The following is a 12,248-nucleotide window of genomic DNA, read 5'->3' on the forward strand; positions in this document are numbered from 1 at the left end:
ACTTTCACTAAACTAGCCACTTCTCAGTAGCTAGTTGTTCTATACTTTAACCATTTTACTTCTTTCCTTCTGAAACATTTGTAACTACTTATACATATTGTTGAGATATTTTAACAGTACTTACAGTACATAGTCTGTTTCCTTATCTGGATCCATTAGTGTTGTGGATAATTGTTTCCTTCAAGTCATTATATTTAATCTCTAGAGATTCTAGACCTTCCTATCAACCTCTGTAAACATCTTTGCCCAGCATTCCTTCCATGTCTTTTTCAGACACAAATAATTATCACAAACTTCTCTATTAGTTCTAAGTATGTTTAATTCAGCTACTTATTCTGGTCTAGTTCTGTTGAATTATTTCCCTACCAACTATTTTCGCAAGGCCCAATGGAATATTACGTGACTGTTAACTTTTCTGTTTTTCTTCTCTTAATATTAACCTTAGGATTTCTGCCTGGAGTTCTCACCTGGCTTGGATGGGGGCTTTCTTCCAGGGTCAGCCTCATAGTCTTAACTAGGGCAGAGGTAAGGCTCACGTAAGCACTTAGGTGTTTGAGTATCATTTGTAAGGATGATTAGACCTGAGTTTTCCTAAGAGCAAAAGTTTTGTCAGTGGGGAGCAAGATGGAGAAGGCTTTTAGCATGCTGGTCTTCATAATTCAGACCATCAACTATAAAATTTGGGAAGTCCAGGGTGTTAGTGAGGTCACACTAGGAGTATTGTGTTCAATTTTGGTTGCCCTGTTATAGGAAAGAGAGGGCTGGGAACTGGGGTTGAGGAGGAGATATATAAAAAAAGGAACAGCCATGATTGAATGGTGGAGCAGACTCAATGGGCCAGATGGCCTAATTCTGCTCCTATGCATGGTGGTCTTCCATGAATAGAACTGCGCACCAGAGGGGAGGGAATGTCGAGGGAGGGGACATCGACTCAGACCATGAGAGGCCTGCGTCGGGCATTTTCATGCCTTACAAGGCGCAGTTTGGAAGTCTGTGTGGGGCGCCACTCCTCACACAGACTAGAGCAATGTGTGATTAAGTGCCTTACTCAAGGGCACAAAGACCTGCCACAGCTGAGGCTCAAAGTAGCGACCTTGAGGTAACTAGACGAACGCCTTAACCACTTGGCCATGTGCACCAGAACAGTGTGCTAACTTCTGACCATGTGATGCAATCAGGCAGCATATATGGAGGGAATTGAACAGTCAATGTTTTGAGCCAAGACCTTTCATAAAGACTAGAAAGGAAGGGCCAGAAGCCAGAATAATAAAAAAAGAAGGGTGAGGGACTTAGCCCAAAACTTCAACTGTTCATTTTCCTCGATCGAGGCTGCCTGGCCTGCTGTTGTGTTTGAAATTCCCATGAGATCAGCAGTTTCTGAGATACACAAACCACCCCATCTAGCACCAACAACTATTCCACAGTCAAGGACACTTACATCACATTTCTTCCCCATTCTGATATTTGGTCTGAAAAACAACTGAACCTCTTGACCATGTCTGCATGCTTTTATGCATTGAATTGCTCTCAGATGATTGGCTGATTAGATATTTGCATTAATGAGCGAGTGTACAGGTGCACCTAATAAAGTGTCCACTAAATATAATAGCAGTTAATGCCCTACACTTTGCTCTTTTCACCCATTGGTGCCATTTTTTTGTTGGTATATTCACCTGAATGCTGTCTTATGTTGAAACAACTACTTTCACATCTTCTTTAGCTTTCATATGCACCAAGATCAAGGAAGTGATGGGTTCTGGAGCCACTGTACTGATGGGAGCTGAACTCAAGACTGACTCAGGCCTTCAGCAGCCAGGACACTGAGTGTAAAAGGTTGGAAAGCTATGTTACAATTATATAATTATATTTGTCTTGTTTTCTGTGATATCATTCTGGAGGAACATTGTATCATTGCTTAATGCGTGCATTACTAAATGACAATAAAAGAGGACTGCGTGTCCTCATAATCTAATCTAATCTAATCTATAAGGGGCTGTTCTTGAAATATTATCTACAGTTTTGGTCAACCTGTTGCACAAAAGATGTTATTAATCCAGTGAAAGTGCAGAAAATATTTAGCCAGACTTGCTGCAAAGAGAGGTTGTGTATTTTAGGACATTATTCCCTGGAACATAGGAGACTGAGGGCTGACCGGATAGAGGTATATAGGATCATGAGGTGCATCGATATAGTCTTGGGCAGCTCGGTAGCATAGCTCAGCGCAATGCTTTATAACATGCCTGCTGTAAGATCGGGGTTCGATTCCTGCTGTTCTCTCTCAGGAGCCTGTATACTCTTCCCGAGACCGTGTGAGATTCCTCTGGGTGCTCCAGTTTCCTCCCACATTCCAAAAATGTACGTGTTAGGGTCTGTAAATTGCAGGCACTGGAAGTGTGGTGACACTTGCAGGCTGCCCAGCACGATGCTCGCTGGTTTGCTTTGACGCAAATGGCACATTTCACTATATGTTTTGATGTACATGTGACAAATAAAACTCATCTCTAATCTTCATTTTCTCCCAGGGAAGGGGTGCTAAAAACCAAAAGGCATAGATTTAAGATCAGAGGTGAGAGATTTAAAAGGGACATTGCGAGCAGTTTCTTCAGGCAAGGGATGGTAGTAAATATTTGGGACGAGCTGTAAGAAATGGTGGTTAAGCCAGGCACATTAGCAATGTTTAAGAGCACAGACTGGAGAAGTTCAGAGGGCTCTGGGCCAAATGGGTATCAAAACCAAAAAGTATCCTCTGGGTGCAATGTTGTAGCGTGGATGAAACCACTGGAGAGACAGAGTCACTGGTAGATACAAAGCAGCTTCTTTATTCGACACAACAAGGTACAGTAGGCATCTTATGGACAGAGACGCTTTCCGCAGAAAGGTCTGCCAGCTCAACGTGGGCTCGATATTTATATGCTAAACACAAAGACAATCACTACTTAAAAGTTATAGACAATGCATAGACAGTGCTTCCTATTGAAGCTACTTACAAAACGTCACACCTTCTGACTTCATCCTTTCCTCCTGAAGTCAACATGTCTGGGTTGGTATCCACAGCCTTTAGGAATGCAATTAAATCCACAATATATTTATTTGGCATTTCCCGTGCTAACATAGAAGACAATGAATATTTATAATGTATAGATAATACTGTCTTCGAAACGACAGCATCAGGTTGAACTACGGTGCCAGAAGCATCTGGTATTCACACCTTTTTAGGAAGCGCGTTGTTGTGGACTCAATCCACCGTACTTTGTCAAATAGTCAAATAGAAGTCTGGTGGCCAAAGTCATTTAAGTGTAAACAAATCATCTACGCAAAAAAACTCACTCTAGCAGGTGCCACGGTAGCTTAGTGGTTAGCATGACACTTTTACAGCTCGGGGCGTCGGAGTTCAATCCAGGTGATGTATCTGTAAGAAGTCTCTGTATGTCCTCCCTGTGGACTGTTTTCCCAGTTTTCCCCTGGTGCTCTGGTTTCCTCCCACAGGCAAAGTCGTACCGGGTAGATTAACTAGTCATTGTAAATTGCCCTGTGACTAGTTTAGGGTTGAATAGGGGTTGCAGTGCTGCTCGAAGGGCCGAAAGAGCCTAACTCTGCTCTGTATTGCTGAATAACAAATAAACAAATGAATGCTGGCAGAGGGGACTCGCTGATGGGTAACGCAGTTGACATGGACAGGTTGGGCCAAAGGACCTGCTTCCATGCGATATGGCTCTCTGACTCTCGGAGGATCCTTGCAGAGTAGGCATGGACAGCTGGAAATATTGCTAACTCCTCCTGTTGTTTTGCTGTTAACTGGAGGAAGTGTAGATTATCTGTGCGAGAAGGAACAAAGTGTGGATCTTTATCTTCTATCTGCAGCTAATGACACACTCCATTTGAGAACTTCACGTAATCAATTTTATTTTGTCTGCAGACTAATCCTTAACCTTGAAGAGCTCACACAGGAGACAAAAAAAATGAATATTGAACAGGTGCTGCATAAAGAAAATGACCTATGGAAGAGGCCTAATTATTCAGGGCAGTTTCATGGTTTGTGGGCATTCATTAACCCACTGTATTTTCCACTCTGCTGGAATAATGTTGTGTAGGAGGTTACACCTGCAATGAGACCTCCAGCTGGCACCAGGTTTTCAAATCCACTGACGCTCAGATCAACGTTCTGACCTGATAGTTGTCAGCTTGCAATGAATTAATGACATCATGAAGGTAGGACCTGAAAAATGAAGTTGCCATTCATTCTGCAGATGTCCAGTCATCACTGGTGTAGTCCTTGCTGCACACTAACCCTCTGCTACATCACTGCCATTCAGCAGATGCTTCATCTGTTTTTCTTATTCCTCAGCAGGAGGAAAAGGAGCACTTTGATGGACTTAGATGCCTCCTCTTTTACTTCATCGTCTCAGCGAGAGTGTGGGCTCGTACAGCATCTTCCTGTGCAGGTCATCAGATACACACTGTGATTACTAGAGCATCCTCTTGGCAGTGGACTCTGCTTGGTTGGACCAAGTCAGGTGATATTGACCCTGAGGAACTTAAAGCTTTTTACCTGTTCCACTTGCGCACCACCGAGGTAAATGGGGTCGTGCAGTCCGCTACTCCTTCTGAAGTCAACAACCAATTCCTTCGTCTTGCTGACGTTGAGGGATAGGTTATTGTCTTCGCACCATGCCACCAGGTTCCTAATTTCCTCTCTGTACTCAAACTTATCATTACTCGAGATACGGCCTACAATCGTGGTGTCATCAGCAAATTTATATATTGAGTTCAATGGAAACTTAGCTACACAATCATGGGTGTACAGTGAGTACAGCAGGGGGCTGAGTACACAGCCTTGTGGGGCACCGGTGCTCAGAGTGATTGTAGAGGAGAGCTTGTCCCCTATTTTTACAGCCTGGGTCCTGTCTGTGAGAAAGTTGAAGATCCAGCTGCAGATCTGAGTGCTAAGGCCCAGGTTCCGGAGCTTAGGAATCAGGTTATTTGGAATGATGGTATTAAAGGTAGAGCTGTAGTCAATGAAAATGTAGTCAAACAGCATGGGAACAGGCCCTTCAGCCCAATTGGTCTATGCAAACCCAGTCAATGGCATTTGCCCGTGTTTGGCCCATAATTCTATAAACCTTTCCAATCCATGCACTTGTCTAACTGTCTTTTAAAGAATGTTATTGTGCCTGCTCAACCATTTCACCTAGCTACTCATTCCACACAGATACATGCCCCCATTGTGCCAAAAAAGCTGCCCTCCAATTTCCTATTAAAACTTTCTTCTCTCACTTAAATCCAGGACCTTGAGTTCTTGATTCCCCAGCCCTGTGAAAAGGACTGTGTGCTTTCACCCTGTCTATGCCTCTCATGATTTTATACACCTCCAAGGAATGAAGTCCAAGCCTAGCCAATCTCTCCTTATAACTCATCTTGGCAAGTCTTTCCAGTTTAATAACATCTTTCCTATAACAGGGCAACCAAAATTGAACACAATACTCCTAGTGCAACCTCACTAACACCTGGACTTCCCAAATTTTATAGTTGATGGTCTGAATTATGAAGACCGGCATGCTAAAAGCCTTCTCCATCTTGCTCCCCACTGACAAAACTTTTGGTCTTAGGAAAACCCAGAGCCATCAAACATTCCTTGTATGATAAACTTTCATTCTTAGAATCATCCTTGTAAACCTCCTCTGGACCCTCTCCAATGCCAGCACAACTTTTCTAAGATGAGGGGCCCAAAACTGTCCACAATATTCAAAGTGAGGCCTCACCAGTGCTTTATAAAGCCTCAACATCATATTCTTGCTCTTGTATTCTAGACCTCTCAAAATGAATGCTAACATGGCATTTGCCTTTCTCACCACTGATTCAACCTGCAAGTTAACCTTCAGGGTGTTCTGCACAAGACTCCCAAGTCCTTTTGCGTCTCAGATTCCTCGATTTTCTCCCCATTTAGAAAATAGTCAGCACATTTATTTCTACTACCAAAGTGCATGACCATGCATTTTCCAACATTGTATTTCATTTGCCACTTTCTTGCCCATTCTCCTAATCTGTCTCAGTCCTTCTGCATCCTACCTGTTTCCTCAACACTACCTGCCCCTCTACCAACCTTCTCTGATAATGAGACAAGCAAACTTACACTGACAATTGAAAGGTAACATTGGAAGTATGCCAGGTGGTGACTGCCTCTGACAATAACAAGTCCAGTTGTATCCTCCTGATTGGAACAGTCTCACTATTACTCTTGATGAGAATGTTCATTTGACCAGTTTGCCTATAGCAACAGACCGGAGGTGGTGTAACCTGTGATAATCAAGCTCTTGACACCTCAAGATCTTCTTTGATCAGATCAGGAATGTGACGGAATACACTCCAGTTTCCTGGATGGGCCCAGATTCTACTCCATCAAAGTTCTGTTTTTTGGATCCAGGGCCCACAAGTCCACTTGACTGGCATCCCCAAAGCACGGTAGATTCCGAGCCAAATCACTAGGGTTACTTCAAAGCTATTTTTCTTCCTCTTGTTAAGGCAGAATTACAAGAGCAGTGACGAAAGAAGAGGTCATCGGGTGTTTTGGGTTTTTCAACATTGGACATCCTTGCCCAGGCAACCCAGCCAGGGGTGACTGGGTCCTGGCTTGTGTCTCAACAGCATTGGTCCATGAGTCACACCTCTTGATCTCTAGTCATCTGGGGGCTCGCCCAAAAGCCCCTGTGATGGTCTTTGCGGTCCCCATAATGCCAAGAAGAGAGTAAGGAGAGATGGTCCTGCACATCCAGCAACCAGAAAAACCTCTAGTCCACGGACCCCTCAGTTAATGGTGTTGGTCCATGGCATAAAAATGCTCGGGAACCCCTGCTCCAGCCCCCACCTCTATAGCCTGATAATGAATTAATGAATAAAGGAAGAATCTGATTTTTAGACATACACATTAACAGGCAGGGAAGGTAGGTTTATAGACCATATGCAGTCGGATGAGATTGGTCAACACAGACACGATGGGCCAAATGGCCTGTCCTTGTGCTGTACTGCTCTATGTTCTATGTTATTATGTGGCATGAGTTGGGGAAGGAGAAGCTACACGAGCAGCATTAACAGCAGTCTATACCAAGCGGATCAGTGGCCTGTTTCTGTGCTGTAAATGCTGTGTAATTCCATGGATGCTGCAATAAAAGTATTGTAGGTTTCACCGAGCTTGGCCGAATAACCTCCCCCATGTGATCGTTTTGTTCTTTCTCTATCATTTTTGAAGACGCTTGCCCTGTTGACATAATTAAAAGGTTGCAGAAGGGAGGAGTTTCTGAGGCTCTCTACCTAAGGGAGCCGAAATGGTGCACTGGTGGGATAAATGCCGTGAGCAACAGCACAGACTGGGTGACTGGCAGTATCTCTCACCGTGTTAATTCCCAGCTTCTTCTTCTCACAACGTGGGGCCCAGTGACTGTTTCAATCCACTTCCCCTACGCTCACCTGCACTGCGTCTGTTAAGAGGTATATACCCAAAAGAGAAGCTAAACATGGCAAAGTCATTGCAATTTTTTAGTTTGATATTCAAAATCAAGTTCAAATCTTGTATTCATTCATCTTCCCTTTTATGTCTATTTTAAAAGACCCCGTTGAGCTAGGATATGGTTACATTTATGTTAATTTCGTCGTTAGGTCGCATCTGGAATTTCCAGTTGGCGAACTATTTCCCTCCATGCCACTCTGATACATTGGGAAATCATGTACTCGGCAGGTTACAGCAGTGGTTTGCTTTGCCTTCTGCCAGGTGAGTTTAAAGGGATCACCACCTCTTGCAGTGGATGACCCGGACGTCTAAATGCCTTATCGTGCTCTTAGCACTCCATAACGCCTGCTGGCCTGCCTTCTTGACCGTTGGACCATCAATCGGTCTCCTCCGCTCAATCTGCCAGGGCCAGACTTCACACGCTGGGACAGGCAGATCCCCTACCTCACCGAGGGTCGAAGACCCGTCGGCTACCCTCACCTGGTTTGGTCCGTCTGCCGGGACGGTTTACCGGGGTGTGGCTGCTGTGTGTGTTTCAGCTACTTGGAGCCACAGGTGAGAGTTGAGTGCCAGATGGGGACCAAAGGTGGAAGAGCTGTCCTGAAAAAGGACACGGCAGGCCCCCACCCCACCAGAGGTGCTACCCCTCCCCTAGACACCCCATACACCCCTGTGTTAATTTAGGTTTATGTATTTAATGTTTGTCGTTTCTGTCCTGTTGCTGCAAAAAGCTAATTTTTATTGAATTTATACCCTGGGCATGTACCCCTTGACAATAAACTTGAATCTGAACTTCAAAAGATACCATGTTCACATATCCATTCTTTCCTAAATATAGTATGTGATGTTGAAATATTTAATATCAGAGGGTATACATTTAAGGTGAGAGGGGGCAAGTTCAAAGAAGATGTGTGGGACCTGGTTTTTTACACAGAGAATGGTGAACTAGAAAGTAAAATTGTTATTTTCCTCATAGTTTATCTTTTTCATGCTTTCTTGTATTTTCATATAATCATCCTAATCATCCATATACTTAAAATTATTCATTGAATTCTCCAGTAATTGTAGTATAGCTGCTTCTGACCTCAGTGGCTGATAAGATGTTGGAGTCCATCATTAAGGATGAGGTTTGGAGACACATAATAAAGTAGGCTGGAGTCAGCATGGTTTTCCTTATTATTTTTTGTGACTGCATGTGCTATCGTAACTATATGTGCTGTGAGTCATCTTTTGTATAAGATGGCCATGACTTTGATATTTCTGTTTCTCTTTGTTTGTTCTCCTTGTAACAATCAATAAACGGCCATAAGCAATAAATTGTATGCCTCGTTCTTGACTTCTGAAGACCTGCTAGATCGCAAAGTCACCAAGATCCAATAGTGTCATTGTTGGGGGGAGGGTGGTGGAGGCAAATGCAATAGAGGTGTTATAGAGAGTGTACAGAGAATGGAGGGATGTGGACATTATGGAGGCAGAAAGGATTAATTTAGTTGGGCATTTAAGTCTGTCTTAATTAGTTGGGCAGATCATGATGGGCTGAAGGGCCTGTTCTATATTCTGTGAATGCCAAAAAAAAACTATTTGCCCAGTTATTACAGGTGTCCCACTCTTGGCTATGGAACCATTCTTGAGACTGCACCTTTAAGAAAATGTATGATTTCCCATTGGTCTCAGCCCTACCTGCTGCTTCAGGTTCTTATCACTCCCAACCTATCCTGAAAACAGAATGCCATTCCGAGGAACCGCCATTTGAGCAAGGAAGGGCCAAACATTAGCTGTTCTGGGGGAAAATTGTTGTTAATGAACATTCCAATTACTTTCAGTGCTGGCTTCAAATTAATGGACAATGCAAGTTACCCGGAGTTAAGAGCACAAGAAGGTATGGATTGTTGCACCAATTTTGAGAGAATGTCATAGAGTTGCAGTGCATTGAACTTTTCCCTGAGGATAATTGTTAAGGGTAGGTGTGTAGTATCAATCGATGACAGCAATTGGTGACGATCGGCAGAGTCCATGGAAAACAGCCTTCTTTCCATGGACTCTGCCTATACTTCCTGCTGCCTCAGTAGAACAGCCAACAAAATCAAAGACCCCATCCACTCCAGATATTCTTCCTTCTCCTCCCTCTCATCTGGCAAAAGCAACAAAAGCCTGAAAGCACATACCACCAGGATTAAGAACAGCTCTAACCCACAGTTATAAGACAATTGAACAATCCCCTAAAACAATAAGATGGCCTCTTGACTGTTATGGTTTATAACTCCAAAACACAAAACTAATCGAAAGAAAAATGAGGGGACACAAGGATAACACGTGTACCTCGTTTTTACTTTAGTGAGGCACGCACATATGACATGGTGGTGTAATGATGTATGCCATTCACATACTTTTACATATAACCTGTAATTAATTATTTAAACAACAAAGAATGCTTAATCAAACAACATATTTACAACATTATTCAAATATTTTAAGATTTTATGTCATCCGTTAGTCTTGCGAGACCATGGATCTGTGCCTGGAAAGTCTTCACTCTCCAGGGCACAGGCCTGGGCAAGGTTGTATGGAAGACCAGCAGTTGCCCATGCTGCAAGTCTCCCCTCTCCACGACACTGATGTTGCCCAAGGGAAGGGCAAGGGCCGATACAGCTTGGCACCAGAGTTGTCGCAGAGCACTGTGTGGTTAAGTGCCTTGCTCAATGACACAACACGCTGCCTCGTCTGGGGCTCGAACTCACGACCTTCAGATTGCTAGTCCAATACCTTAACCACTTGGCCACGTGCCCACCATATTACTGAATACCGAAGAATGAGGTATACAATTTATTGCTTATTCAAATATCACTGAAATATTAAATACACAACACTCCTCCCTGTTTAGCTATAAACACCAACTCAATATAGAATGCAATCATGGCTATATACGTTATATACATGTGTATAGTTAAATGACAATAAAATTGACTTGACTTGGACTCAATTTATATACAATACATGTATACAGCACAGTATATACAGGTATATATTTATTTATGGAGATACAGTGTGGAACAGGCCTTTCGAGCCCCACCACCCAGCAATCCCCCAATTTAACCCTAGCCTAATGATGGGACAATTTACAATGACCTATTGACCTACCAACCGGGATGTCTTTGGACAGTGTGAGGAAACTGGAGCACCCGGAGGAAACCCACATGGTCACGGGAGAACGTACAAACTCTTTACAGGCAGCAACAAGAATTGAACCTGGGTCGTTAGAATTGTAAAGCGTTGTGCTAACTACTTCACTACCGTATGTGTGTCTATATGTCTATATATATACACACACAGTATAATATATAATACAACTGCTATATGGACATCCACAGCATAGTAAATTTAAATTGTCCCATTCAGGCCTAAAGATTTAATCGCTGTGGAGGATTTTTTAATCTTGTGGGATAATGCCTTGTATCTGTCTCTTTTTGCAACAATGAAATAATTTGTCTGTGAGATAAAAATTTGCACAGACGTATCTTAAAAGGTAGAAATGCTACATAGACACATTAGATAACCTGAGCCAGTTTTGAAATTCTCTCGTACTCCCAGATCGATGTACAGAAGGGCACTCTCTCGACTCTGGTCACTGTGTGTACAGCAGCCCAGGTTACTTTTCTGAAATGCAGAAGGACGCTCTCAGTTCCTTTGCTCATGGATCTAGTCAATGCTGTGCACCCAGGTCTGACCTGAAATGACTTTGAGCATTAATTTTCAAGGGGTTTATTGTCTGAATCAGACAGGCGATTTCACAACTGAGCTGTCTGCATTGTCAGGGCTAATGAAGTAGACCTATTGACCATGTTTGCACTGGCCACTTAATCAACATCAGTTTGTATCTTAGTGTCTAAAAACCATGTTCAAATTGGTTGTTGCACTTCCTACATTGCAGAAGTACCTCATGGCTGATAAATTGGTAAGTTGATAAATAGTTTTATTATTGTCACATGCCCAAGCTACAGTGAAAAACTTTGTTTTGCATGCCATACGTACAGATTATTTTCTCAAGCCTGTGCATTGAGGTAGTATAAAGGTTAAACAATAACAGAATGCAGAATGAGATGTTACAGTTACAGAGAGAGTGCAGCACAGGTAGACAGCAAGGTGCAAGGTCATAATGAGGTACAGTCCACCTTATTGTACTCGGGAACCATTCAAGAGTCTGAATACAGTGGGGTAGAAGCTATCCTGATGGTACTTCTGCCCAATGGGAGAGGGGAGAAGAGAGAATGACCAAGGTGGATGGGGTCCTTGATTATGTTAGCTGTTTTACTGAGGTACTTACTGTGCATGTCTGTGATGCTGCTGCAAGCAAGTTTTCTTTGTACCTGTATCTCGCCATGATGGTACATGTGAGAAGACTGGAACTTCATTAGGAATTCAGGTTTTATAATACAATATGATGACACAGGCCTGGATGCCAATATAATCTGAGCGGGGAATTAAATAAAATGCCACTAAAGATCAGGAAATTTTGAGGATAAGATGTGGCCATAACTACTTAACATTACAGTATCTGCAATCACTTGTACTGGTTCAGAAGTCCCTCTGCCCAAAGCCCTCTCTGGCCATAAGATTGGGCCCATCTCTCACTGGCATAATAGGCTTCTGACAGTTGTGCACACTGGGTTCATAATCTGCATACAGCAGTGTCTGTGATCACTTGAACTCAATGTTCATTACATGATCTGTAACGTGTGCAGTGAACTGA

General features: G+C 43.0%; 1 protein-coding gene across 1 annotated transcript in view; it reads left to right on the forward strand.

Annotated features, from left to right (window-relative positions):
* Nucleotides 1–445: 445 nt before the first annotated feature.
* The window catches only part of tac3a (tachykinin precursor 3a), a 42,938-nt gene continuing 31,135 nt past the window's right edge, over nucleotides 446–12,248 (forward strand). The window contains exons 1-2 of the mRNA XM_063037415.1: nucleotides 446–525; nucleotides 1,721–1,833. The gene's annotated coding sequence lies outside the window, so the exon portion shown is untranslated. The remainder of the gene's footprint in view (nucleotides 526–1,720; nucleotides 1,834–12,248) is intronic.

This window comes from Mobula hypostoma, chromosome X1 (assembly GCF_963921235.1).
Source record: "Mobula hypostoma chromosome X1, sMobHyp1.1, whole genome shotgun sequence".
Classification (NCBI taxonomy): Eukaryota; Metazoa; Chordata; class Chondrichthyes; order Myliobatiformes; family Myliobatidae; genus Mobula; species Mobula hypostoma.